We start from the raw sequence: 11,781 nt of genomic DNA, 5'->3' as shown, positions 1-11,781 counted from the left end.
CAAAACACCAGCCATTCATTCTGGTTTTGGTTACTCTAAAATCCTAAAGGTCCTGATCTACACTATCTGAGGCTGAGTTGCCTCAGGCTCCTGCCAGCTGCCTGGTCCTTTGTGTTTAATTTGCTGTAGGCCTCAGGGCCTCTAATATAAAACAAAGAAAGACACTGGAAAGCCACTCTACCTAATTAGAAAAAAGATACTGAAGATACCTATATTTTATATAAATGGTATATATGTTCTTAGTTCAGACAGAAGGCAAGAACCTCTGAGTATATTTTCCTCAAAGAGTGCCAGAATCATAGGGAGGGGCTGGTAAACTGATCTCAAGTGTGCATAATAAGGTGTCACACTGAAGTGCTGGTAAAACAGTAACTATTTCTCAAATCAGTCATTTAATGAGATTCAGAGTTTGGGAATGATATCCTAGTTATGTTTTCATTACAAAATGGCACTGTTTTAATACAAAGGAGGAAAATTTTAAAAGCCGTAGAACTTCCGCAGAAGTTGGTTTTTTCCCTTGTCTGTACAATCAGAGAGCTGGGCAGAGTCAATGCTTTCTGAATGCTATGCACAAGGGGTCAAATAATAGCAGCTAGCACTCATTCTCCTAGCTATAACCAGACAACACAATCCCCCTAACCCCACAGGCCATTACTGCATTTTATTTGTTGGCACAAAGGCTGCCATGCTTTTCTGCTGCCACCATGTGTTGAGATCAGAGGTTTCATGTAAGTATGGATATAATCTCTCTTCCCCAGCTGTGGCCCTTCAGACTGACCATTTCTCAGTTCATCCTGTTGCACCATTGTAATACACTATATACAGTCCCTCCTTTCCATGGAGGTTGCTTCTGTCATATTTTAGCAAACTGTTACCAAACTATGCTCTCCTGCTACCTAATCTATGCACATCAGGCTCTTGTCTTTAGTTAGTTCCTCTAGTCACCTCACTGAACAATCATGTTGCTGTCCTCCAGACTGTTTATCCCAGGCCTACCTAGCTGAGGTGATCCAATCCAAGTTCAGAGATAAGCTGACTGCCATGCACATTGCTGATAAACCACTGAAACTCTTATCTGAGTGTGCTTGGAAAGCAAGAGGTCTCAAGATATTATTTTAAAAATGTAGACTATCCATGCCTCCAGGTCTATTTGTCTATAACAGGCACTAAAGCCTCTGATGCTCAAAACACCAGCCATTCATTCTGGTTTTGGTTACTCTAAAATCCTAAAGGTCCTGATCTACACTATCTGAGGCTGAGTTGCCTCAGGCTCCTGCCAGCTGCCTGGTCCTTTGTGTTTAATTTGCTGTAGGCCTCAGGGCCTCTAATATAAAACAAAGAAAGACACTGGAAAGCCACTCTACCTAATTAGAAAAAAGATACTGAAGATACCTATATTTTATATAAATGGTATATATGTTCTTAGTTCAGACAGAAGGCAAGAACCTCTGAGTATATTTTCCTCATTACCGGGCAACTCACATTAATCAGGTTTCCACAGATAATAGCCACACTTATTTTGTTCTTTTATGTTAAAAGCACTTAGAGGTGGACTCTCAGTGAAGTCTCTCAGTTCTTTAAGGATTTTGGAATTTATTTGTAAGTAGCCTGGATGAAATTCTGCTCTCTGTTCTAGATGTGCAGTGCCATTTAAGTGATAAGAATAAGGACTGCACTGTAAATCTCTGTTTGATGAATGTGTAATTGGAAATAGAGACTGTGTGGTTACAAAATACACCTCCCTAGACTGACTCTTAATCCACTTTTAAAAGTACAATCCATAATGTGTTGCTGTGTTAATCTCAACCCCAAGTCAAAAGCATTCATGTATATGACCGTGTCTCTGGACAACAGTAAGCGTTAACAAAGGCAGACAGTGTAGATGTCAGGTCTGCTTAATATCAACCATAGAAATAGCTACCATGAGAAAAACAAATTAAACTTTTATTATAATACAAATAAAAGGAGAAAAAGTTCAAATAATCAAAATATAAAGTATATAATATGGCTTTCACTTCAGTAACGTTCCTGTATTTCCTTTTCCTTTAGATTTAGGTAACAAGGTATCTCCACTCTTTGTACCAGTCCCTCTGACAGTCTGTTCAGTTGGTATTAATCGTGGCCATAAACATCCTTTTTAGATGTTTTGGAGATATATGTTCTGAAGAAAGGTGAAGAAGCCAATTGAAATGGATAGATCTGTAGCTGCTAGGGTCTAACCCTGTTTTATCTGAAGAACAAATTAGGCAAGCCACGAAAAAGGGGAGAGCAAAACCCAGAAAAGAACAGCAAAAGTACAAACACAGTGTTTGGCTTAGTGCCCTCTCTTACATATAATCTGAGGAAAACAAGTCCATCATTGTATCAGCTACAGCAAGATCTGGCAAACCTGTACCGGTATCAGACTGAATCGGTGCCAACTGGTGCTCTCTTAGTTGGAGACTTGAAACAACATAGCAAAATTAGTCTTGTCTGCTAAGCCAGGTTCTTGTTAAAAACAAGAGAAGGAAAGACATGAAAGACAAGAAATAAAGTGAGGAACTAAAAGAATACAGGGAAGGAGAGGGTCATAGTAGGAATGCAAATCTCACATATCACAGAGTGTCCCAAATTAGGTGAAGACAGTAGAACTGGCATTATCAGATCCCCTTTTATGGTCAGTTTTGGACTAGTCATGCCTCGCAATCAGGACAGTGAAATCCTATAATATCAGAATAGATCCTGTAGTCTCTGATGATGTTGATGAGTAGTAACCCTGACTGTAAATCTCACACGTTTCAGTCAAGCTGTTTTTTTGGCATCAATGTCAATTCAAGCTTCCTCCTGCTTCACTTGCCCAAAGAAAATCATTAATTGAACAGCACATCCCCTTGATATTTTGTTCATCAATCAAACCCAGTTTCTGGGTTATTAATTTTAATGCATTGATTTCTGATCTTGTGTTTCTGTTGATTACCAGACACAGTCTCCACCAAGTCATTGGATTTTATAGATAGGAGTCCTCATTAGTATTATCTCAACTTGTTCTGTATTTGATTTTTTTAATGATTTTTGAAAACAATCTTATATAACAGGTTGCATCAAACTTTTGCTTCTTTGGGCAACTGTCAGTCTCTATATGTCAGTATTTGCTGTGTGCTCTACAAATCATTGAAGTCTGGTAGCGCTGACCCCAGAAAGAAGGCTGATGTGAGCCAAACATCAGCCTTGAAGTTACTACCACCCAGAGATGGTAGTAACTTCAAGGAGATCCTACTCAGCCACGTAAGCACTTCCAGGTAGAGCTCATGCACTTTATATTTGAACCATAAAGGGAAACTATCCACTTTAAAATTTGAATGCTAGCAAATTAAACAACCCAGCTGCTTGTAGAATGTTGTTTAGATATCCCAACTTAAAAAAATAATTTCCCTTATAAAAGGAAGAATGTAGGAGAACCTAATAAAATATTAACTATACAGGGAACAGTAAAATGGTTGTGAACAGACACTTTTTGCTAACTCTTTTGTATTACAGGCATCTTTGCAAGTTGACCAAGTTCTTTGAAAGGCTAATATTATACAAGATAGTATTGTACAATGGATAATACTGCACAAGAAAAAAAATCATAATTTAAAATAAGGACAAAGTGTCCTCCATGGTTTTTAGGCAGGGAATCCACCTTAAAGAACCTGACACTTAGACAGTTGAGCAAAAGTTTTTTACAAAAAAGGGATTTTACAAATCCCCTTTTACAATTGCCACCCATAACATCAATTATTTCATGTTCTGGGGATTATCTCTGTGTTTTATAGAAATCTTTATAACATTTTTCAGCTGCACCATTTCTACTGCAACAAAGCAAAATACTGGTATGTTTTTACCTATTGATTCATTTTGAAAAGCAAATAGATGGAACATTGGATGAAAGTGGATGAGGATAGTACAAGAGATTGTGGCTCTGTGTGGATGACTGAAAGACTGCTTTCATTACTGTGGTTATAACTAACTTTTTGGAAACGTCCGACTCCTCTGCTATTGATGCTAGTGACGGAACAATCACTGATTTAATTGGAAATAGCATCAGGCCACATAAATTACTAGTACATTTCATCTAAGTAATTAAGGAGACTGAAAAATCCTGTAGTAACACTCAGGCAATACTCACATGAGTGCTGCCCTGCTAAATGATACAGCCTGTTTTGGGCTGGGTGAAAAAGAAATAGGCACTGAAGGAATGTTTCAGCATTATTATTTGTGCCTTCTACAGAAAAGAGCTACCATTTCTTTCATCCTTCTGATATGTCTCCACTTCTAAAATTAGAACCTGAGTTAGAATCACACAATACCTGGCAGGCTCATGCTAAGAGATGCACTGCATAATGATACGAACAGAAAATACCCAACTCATATTATCTTACACAAGGTTTGCAAATCACTATTGAACTAGCTTTACCAGAAATATCCAGAAAATTGCTATTAACACTTTTCTTACCAAAGGAATAATGGCCTTAAGATAATTCATTAAAGTCTATAATCTAAAAGAGAAATAGGGTTTGCCACTGCTGTTCAAATTACTGGACCTTTAAATGTAATACCTCAAGCAGCAACTAGTTACTGATGCTTCAAGAAAAGACATCATTGCTATTGTCCAAAGCTGCACAGGTAGGGAGCAATTCACTGCCCTTGGCATAAGTTAGTATAACTAGGCTAGTATAATGAGACAAAGTGGGTACCCTACGAGTAAACGTTCGTATTCGACCAGCAACATGGTTACAGGGCTGCAAAGCCTCTCTTCTGAAGTTACTGTTTCAGCCCATTAGAGCAGACTTGTCTAACTCACTGTCTATTTTATACTCCACATTAGAAAGAAATGAGTTCAGCCTTGGTATGAGCCAGATCAGTGGTTGGTGGGATGCAAACTAAAAGTGGGTAGAAACCCTGTGCTCCACAGGGCTCCGGAGAGATCTGCAAAATCACTACCTCACTAGAACTTGACTGCAAAGAACTTTAAGGAAGCTTTCAAAGAAATGGAACATTTAGTATTTTGGTTCCAGAATCTCCAATAGGAATTTAAAAAAAGCACAGCCTAAAACCCTATCAGAAATCTAGGACCAATTACAAAGACAATATTAATATTTTTGACAGTAATTTGGAATCGGATTACAATCACGGGCAAAAACCTGGTCTTGTAGAAAATCTTGCTTAAACATGGTGAGATTTTTTCCTCCTTTTCCAGTTTTCCCCATCTCTCCGCATTTTCTGTTTGTGAGACAGCTGATAAACACCATCTTCCTGCTCTGTATAATTGAAGGTCACATGTGGTAGTCACAAGAACACAATGATTATTGCTGCTATTGCGCATATTTATGGGCAGTAAAAGAGTCTGCTGTTGTATTGTATATTGGGTGTTTCCCAATCATCACTCAGAAAAAATGCAATAAAACTGGTATGCAAAAGGTGTTTTTTGTGTCTTTTCTCGAAAATTTTTCTTATATATGAAAATTGAAGACACAACTGTAATTATTAGTATGATATCACCCTTTCTTTTGAATGTCCTTTCTTTTGTAGACTGGGCTTTAATAAAGTCCATATGAAACCTGTAATTATATCTTATAGGCAGTATTTGATTTTCAAAAGCATGTACTGTGTTACTCTAAATCAAGAGCAAATTTCTATCGCGTTGTACAGTACCTTCATTGGCTTAATGACAAGGATCCCATACGCTTTTGCGAACCCATTTGTGACAGCATGGTAAGAAGTTATTACGACATACCTGACACCAGCTTTTCTTGCTATCAGTTGGAGCCCTTTGGATGTGAACCCCTTTGTCAGTCTTGGAGAGACAGTGGGACATGAGTTTGCTGGGAATCAAACACTGATTTGTCATTTTTACCATTTGTGTATCAGTTCCTGGTCTCCACGCAAAGCTCCTGGAGGATCGTCATTTGTACATTCCCAACTGTAATTCTCAGAATATGCAGACCTTCTTCACAATAATATATAGTCTAGTTGTACTTAGGTGTCCTTTTAGAGCAAGGAAATTGCCCGCTGTTGCGTGAATGACAGTCTACTTGCTTTTTGCAATGTAGAAGCAGTGCTGGACCATCGTTTTCTTTTTTTGTTTGTTATTTTTTTGCCAATGTGATATATAGAATATATCAACTCACTCTGGATCTGCCTCAGCACTCTTGCCTGTCCCTTGCAGAAGCAGACGTGGCAACAGCAATCTGTATTTGCCCATCAGCCAACACTTTTTGTACAGAATCACAACCTGCAACATACACATCATTGCCCATATCTTTAATCATACTGCAAACTCCTTCTATTGGTTTAAAAATTAAGCCAAGAGACTGATCATCTGTAAAACAGAAAAGTCTTTCTCCTGTAGACACTGGTGGCACTTTCTAACATCCCGGAATAAACACACTGAGCACTGTTATGTTCTTCTGAAATAATGACAGAACAAAGGCAAGAGGACATTAGAATGAGCTTTCATTACCAGAGCCACTGCCACGTGAGGAAGTATCGCAAACTACTGTTGTAGGCAAAGATACCCAAATATATCCAGACCCTTTCAGATGATAGATGCTTATCTGAAACATAGGACAGGCTGATTCACAAGCTTATTCTGACAATGATATTTTACAAAAAGAGAGAGAAACAAAAGAAAACTACCTCCAATGCATCAGGAAATTTTTCATAAAAGAATTGCCTTTACCTCTGATTTTTCATACTGTTATGCCTCACAAAACATCTTTCTGAAGAACTACATCCCACAGTAGAACCTCTTTTCTAGCAAAGGCGCTCACTTAATAACATTTTGAGAGAATTGGGAGAAGGTCAAAAGGTCAGCTAATTACATCATTATCTGTAGAAAGGGCTATATATCAATTCCTTGTAATAAATGTGTAACATTTTAATTATCTTTTAAAAATGGAATTGTGACAAGCATTTTTAATAAAATATCAGTAATTAAGCAGCATTTTTGGTAAGCTGAACTGTTTAGAATTACAGATTTTTTTCTGTTGCTGGTGTCTAGTATGAGTAGAAAAGAAAATCTAGTCTCTGCATTTTCCAGGTGATGTGGTAGGTTTCAGTCACTCAAGGTTTTAACCAGTAGCTCAGTTTTTTAAAATGAAATTCTATATAGTAACAGGGTTTCTCTGTGTACTGCTTAAAATATTTTGAAATTATTCCACCTATGTTTATATCTCAGTTTTATTTACAGCTAAGTTTCACTTGCCTCTTTTAATTACTTTTCCCCCAACAGTTTATTTCTGTGCATTCAATAAAATGTTTAGAAGTTCTAGCTTTTTGAGGATTTGTAGTTACAGGCCATCCTTAAGGATTTCTGCATTGTTGCACTGTGTTTATTAAATCAAACACTTCAAAGAAGTCAGGAATGTTTTACTATTAAATCACACGCGTTTGCCAAGTTTGCCTTTGGAGTTGCAAAACTTTACATTGTTACCGGCTGATGGGTTTCCCAGTGACTGTAATCATCGAGTTCTGATCAAAACATAAAGACAATAGCAATAACTAGCAATTTTAAAAGGCTGAAGTCTAAACCATCTGACAAGAGTAATACAATGCCACTACAGTGCCTCTTGGATGAATCAGCAAAACCCGCATAAGCATCTATAGACATTTCATGAGTGAGGAGAAGGCACTCGGTGCCCATAGGTGCTGTCAGAGCAGTGGATTCCCTGTCCAATGAGGTGGAATGCTCCGCAGGCACATGGTTTACGCTGCTCAAAATAACTTGGGACCTGCAAACTGACAAATGCTATTGCTCCGGTGGTGACAGGTTGTCCAGCTTCTTACAGCCATCCTCATAATAACGAAGGTTAACTTCCTTCACTGTGTGGACTCCTAGCTGTTGCTGTTCCTGAGGACTCGAAGAATTCCCTCGCTTCCTTAACTTTAATCTCACACTTCTGGATAATTGTCATCGCTACTAACTGCCAGGGTTGGGCAGCAACATCTGGAGGAATTTAAAAAGGTAATCCCTCAACTTTAGATCAGTCTACATTTTGATTTTGCAGCATAGATGCAGAAGGGTTTGATGAGCATGTGTATTTGAATGCTAATTATTCCTGATAAGACATATACAGGGAACAAATAATTTTTAAACTGACTCACTTAAATTATGCTGAGGTATGTGTATTGCAGTGAAAGAGAAACAATGTTCTGCAGCATTATAAAGGGCTTGAATAGCATTGGTGGGCTTCTCAGAATCCCTCGGAGCCAGTCTGACTCCTCCAAAGAGTCAACAGAAGACTGTAACGACCTGAAAAGTTCCTTGCCAGGACTGTATTCTTCTTCCCGCTTATTTTCCCTCCACATTCTGAAATATTTACATTCTGGTATTTGCCCTTAAACCAAGATGCCATAATCTGGATTTCCTTCTTAAGCAAAATCAAACCTAATTTAACGTGATCCCATAGTTAAATACTTTCTATTTATTTATTTATTTATTTATTTTGTCATGTAAAATGACTCCGCTGGCTATATTTAGTGCTGGGAGATCTGCTCTCTGGATTAATGTACACAACAGCTGCAGAAACAGTCCTGCTAGAAGGGCATAGCTCTCCCCCTTGAGCTCTCAGTATCTCCCTTGCTCTCTTTCTCTCTCTCAGAAAAGTATTTGACTGTCAGTAGCAAATGTTTGGCCCAATATATTGCAACATTAAGCAGTAATCAGAAGCCCGTCTTAAGTTTTACAAAATAATATGTCAACAATTGACAAGAGAACAGAGTAGCTCTTGAGTTTATGTCAATAGAACATTATACAAATCATGCTAAAGACACGGATTGCTTTATCAGTAGTTTTGTTTTGGTCATGAGGTTTACGTTTGTGAAGATGCTCTGGAGTTTAAGAGTAGAAACAAAATCAGCAAATGTTAATGGAACAATTTCATAAACTTCAACACTGCTCTTCTCTCTCTCCTACACCTCCTGAAGGTTCCTAAGGTCAGGATATCTCTTTCTGTCTGTCTGTCTGTCTGTCTGTCTGTCTGTCTGTCTGTCTGTCTGTCTGTCTGTCTGTCTGTCTGTCTGTCTGTCTGTCTGTCTGTCTGTCTGTCTGTCTGTCTGTCTGTCTGTCTGTCTGTCTGTCTGTCTGTCTGTCTGTCTGTCTGTCTGTCTGTCTGTCTGTCTGTCTGTCTGTCTGTCTGTCTGTCTGTCTGTCTGTCTGTCTGTCTGTCTGTCTGTCTGTCTGTCTGTCTGTCTGTCTGTCTGTCTGTCTGTCTGTCTGTCTGTCTGTCTGTCTGTCTGTCTGTCTGTCTGTCTGTCTGTCTGTCTGTCTGTCTGTCTGTCTGTCTGTCTGTCTGTCTGTCTGTCTGTCTGTCTGTCTGTCTGTCTGTCTGTCTGTCTGTCTGTCTGTCTGTCTGTCTGTCTGTCTGTCTGTCTGTCTGTCTGTCTGTCTGTCTGTCTGTCTGTCTGTCTGTCTGTCTGTCTGTCTGTCTGTCTGTCTGTCTGTCTGTCTGTCTGTCTGTCTGTCTGTCTGTCTGTCTGTCTGTCTGTCTGTCTGTCTGTCTGTCTGTCTGTCTGTCTGTCTGTCTGTCTGTCTGTCTGTCTGTCTGTCTGTCTGTCTGTCTGTCTGTCTGTCTGTCTGTCTGTCTGTCTGTCTGTCTGTCTGTCTGTCTGTCTGTCTGTCTGTCTGTCTGTCTGTCTGTCTGTCTGTCTGTCTGTCTGTCTGTCTGTCTGTCTGTCTCTCTTTTTTCTTTCAGAAAGGGCTAACAGAACTAAACAACAATAGGAAGCATGTTAGTTCCTGTAGCTGAGCAGAATATTTACATATCAGAAATAATTTATAGTCCATTCAGGAGTGAGCTAGGTTTTGTATGTGATAGACTATCAAAGACAAAGGAGAACTGTGTGCTCTGTGCTGGTTTGCTATTCCTGTGCATTCTTTAGAGATTTTACAGCAGGTCTTGCTGTGGTACTGAGGGAATGTTTCTTAACAACAGCTGCTAAGAATTAGCAGTCTAGGTATATTTGCACATAAACGCAACATTAAGACGGTTTGTTAAAAATTTCCACAATACCATAACAGCAATTGGACAATGCAATCTAAATCGTAATCTAAATCACTGGCAAAAAAATAAAACAACATTTACTTTTCTGTTTAAAATTTAACTGGTTTAGTACTTGTTTTCATAAACAGTAATATTCTACAGGGACAGGCAAATTAATTCCACCTAATATAAATCTCATTTAAACATCATAGTTTGAAAATGTGATTCAAATGTGAAGGTTTTTATGTTACAATGTTCTTAGGGAAGACTGATGAAAAAGCATAAAAAAGAACAGCAGACAAAAAGAAACAAATACAGTGAGAGCGTGAAAAAAGAACGGCACAATTGGAAAAACCTTGGGGGAAAAAATGCAAGCCAGATTTCTTTTGTGTCTAATTTAGGGCTTGAGTTTCCTTTTTCTCTAGGAACCAGTATTTGTATGAAAACTGAATCGCATTTTACAAACAAAACAGCCCATAGATTTGAAATTACCAGGCAAAAAGATGTGCAAATGCCATCTAGTTTGCATACCCCTGCTTCGCAGGGCTTTTCTTTGTCCAGTTTGTGCTTGTTCAGTCTGGCTACACAAGCAGTCGGTTGTCCGGTCTTCAGATACACGTGCACAATTCCCTTGACGTCAGTGCCACTTACATACACGGGTAGAATAGAGACATTTGCTCAGCATTTTAAGTTGTGCAAATTCTCATTACAGTACCTTATACAGTGCTGTAATTTGTCAGTCTAGACTGAGCCCATGCAATACATAAATCACTTTTTAACACTGAGAGCTAAGCTGTAGCTTCAGTCCCGAACTAAAGCTTTACAGTAGTCCTCAACTGTATGCATTTGTGGATTTCTACACTGCTCACGCATACTGTTAGCAGCAATAATAGAAATTACCTAGTTTAAATCATTTGGGTCACAGTCCATGAAAGTGGATTTGCAGTTTTAGCCATGAAAGGCTTGCAGAGTGGTGTGCCTGTGTTTGGACCAGGATAAATGAATATTGTTGCCTGTTAGTTGTATTTTCCACTGAGGACTTTTATATGTACATTCAGTACCAAATTGTGGACCTCTGCCGTATCTTTTTGGACCTTTCCTATAAACTCTTTCTCATGTGGGCAATCCTTGAAGGAAACTGGACTGCATACATTACTTGAGTCAATAAAAACTTGTCCTACGTAGATTACGAGCACATGAATACTACACTCAGAACTTGCCCTGACATCTGAGGCCCAGCCTTCACAGGTCAACGGGAGAGGAGGATGGAGAAGCATCCCAGGCAGGCCTCAAAGACAGCCGTCACCTGTTTTCCTTTTTGACCTTCTAATTTAAACATCAGATTAAATTTATTTCAGTTTCAATTTGACTTAATATGGAGTTTCTTCAAGATAGTGTTTACCTTGCAGTTCAAGGAGATTCACTGAGGAGGCAAAGAGAACTTGAGACACGGATAAGAAAGAGTCTCAGTTCTCATTTTAAGAACTACTAAGGGACAATATTAATTATGAAAAAATGAAGACTTTTTGTGATCAGAGTAAAAAAAACATCTTTTTATTATATGATAGTATGAAGGAAATATTGAAAAAGTTAAAGAGCTCTGAATGTGCTTTTTCCTTGTAACAACACTGAGGTCACAGGCCAGGGCATGACTCCAAGTGCACACAGGCCTCTTGAGTGTCTTCTGCAGAATGACTTGGAGAGAGGATTTACCCCATCCCATTCCCGAGACGATGAATTCCAACTTTTTTTTTTCTTTTGTGGGCTGTGTGAGTGATTA

At 38.7% G+C, this 11,781-nt stretch overlaps 1 protein-coding gene across 3 annotated transcripts in view; it reads left to right on the top strand.

Annotated features, from left to right (window-relative positions):
• Nucleotides 1–11,781, top strand: part of MYPN (myopalladin) — a 79,453-nt gene that overhangs the window by 6,961 nt on the left and 60,711 nt on the right. The window contains exon 1 of one of the 3 annotated variants that reach the window (XM_009325815.1): nt 7,715–7,984. The exons of 1 other annotated variant lie outside the window; for it this stretch is intronic. The gene's annotated coding sequence lies outside the window, so the exon portion shown is untranslated. Of the gene's footprint in view, nt 1–7,714; nt 7,985–8,722; nt 8,956–11,781 lie in introns of those variants that run through there. One more of the 3 variants, XM_009325816.1, reaches the window with a different exon arrangement.

This window comes from Pygoscelis adeliae, unplaced genomic scaffold (assembly GCF_000699105.1).
Source record: "Pygoscelis adeliae isolate BGI_AS28 unplaced genomic scaffold, ASM69910v1 Scaffold4, whole genome shotgun sequence".
In the NCBI taxonomy this organism is placed as follows: Eukaryota; Metazoa; Chordata; class Aves; order Sphenisciformes; family Spheniscidae; genus Pygoscelis; species Pygoscelis adeliae.
Note: the sequence above shows the minus strand (reverse complement) of the source record. Positions and strands in the feature narration are given on the sequence as shown.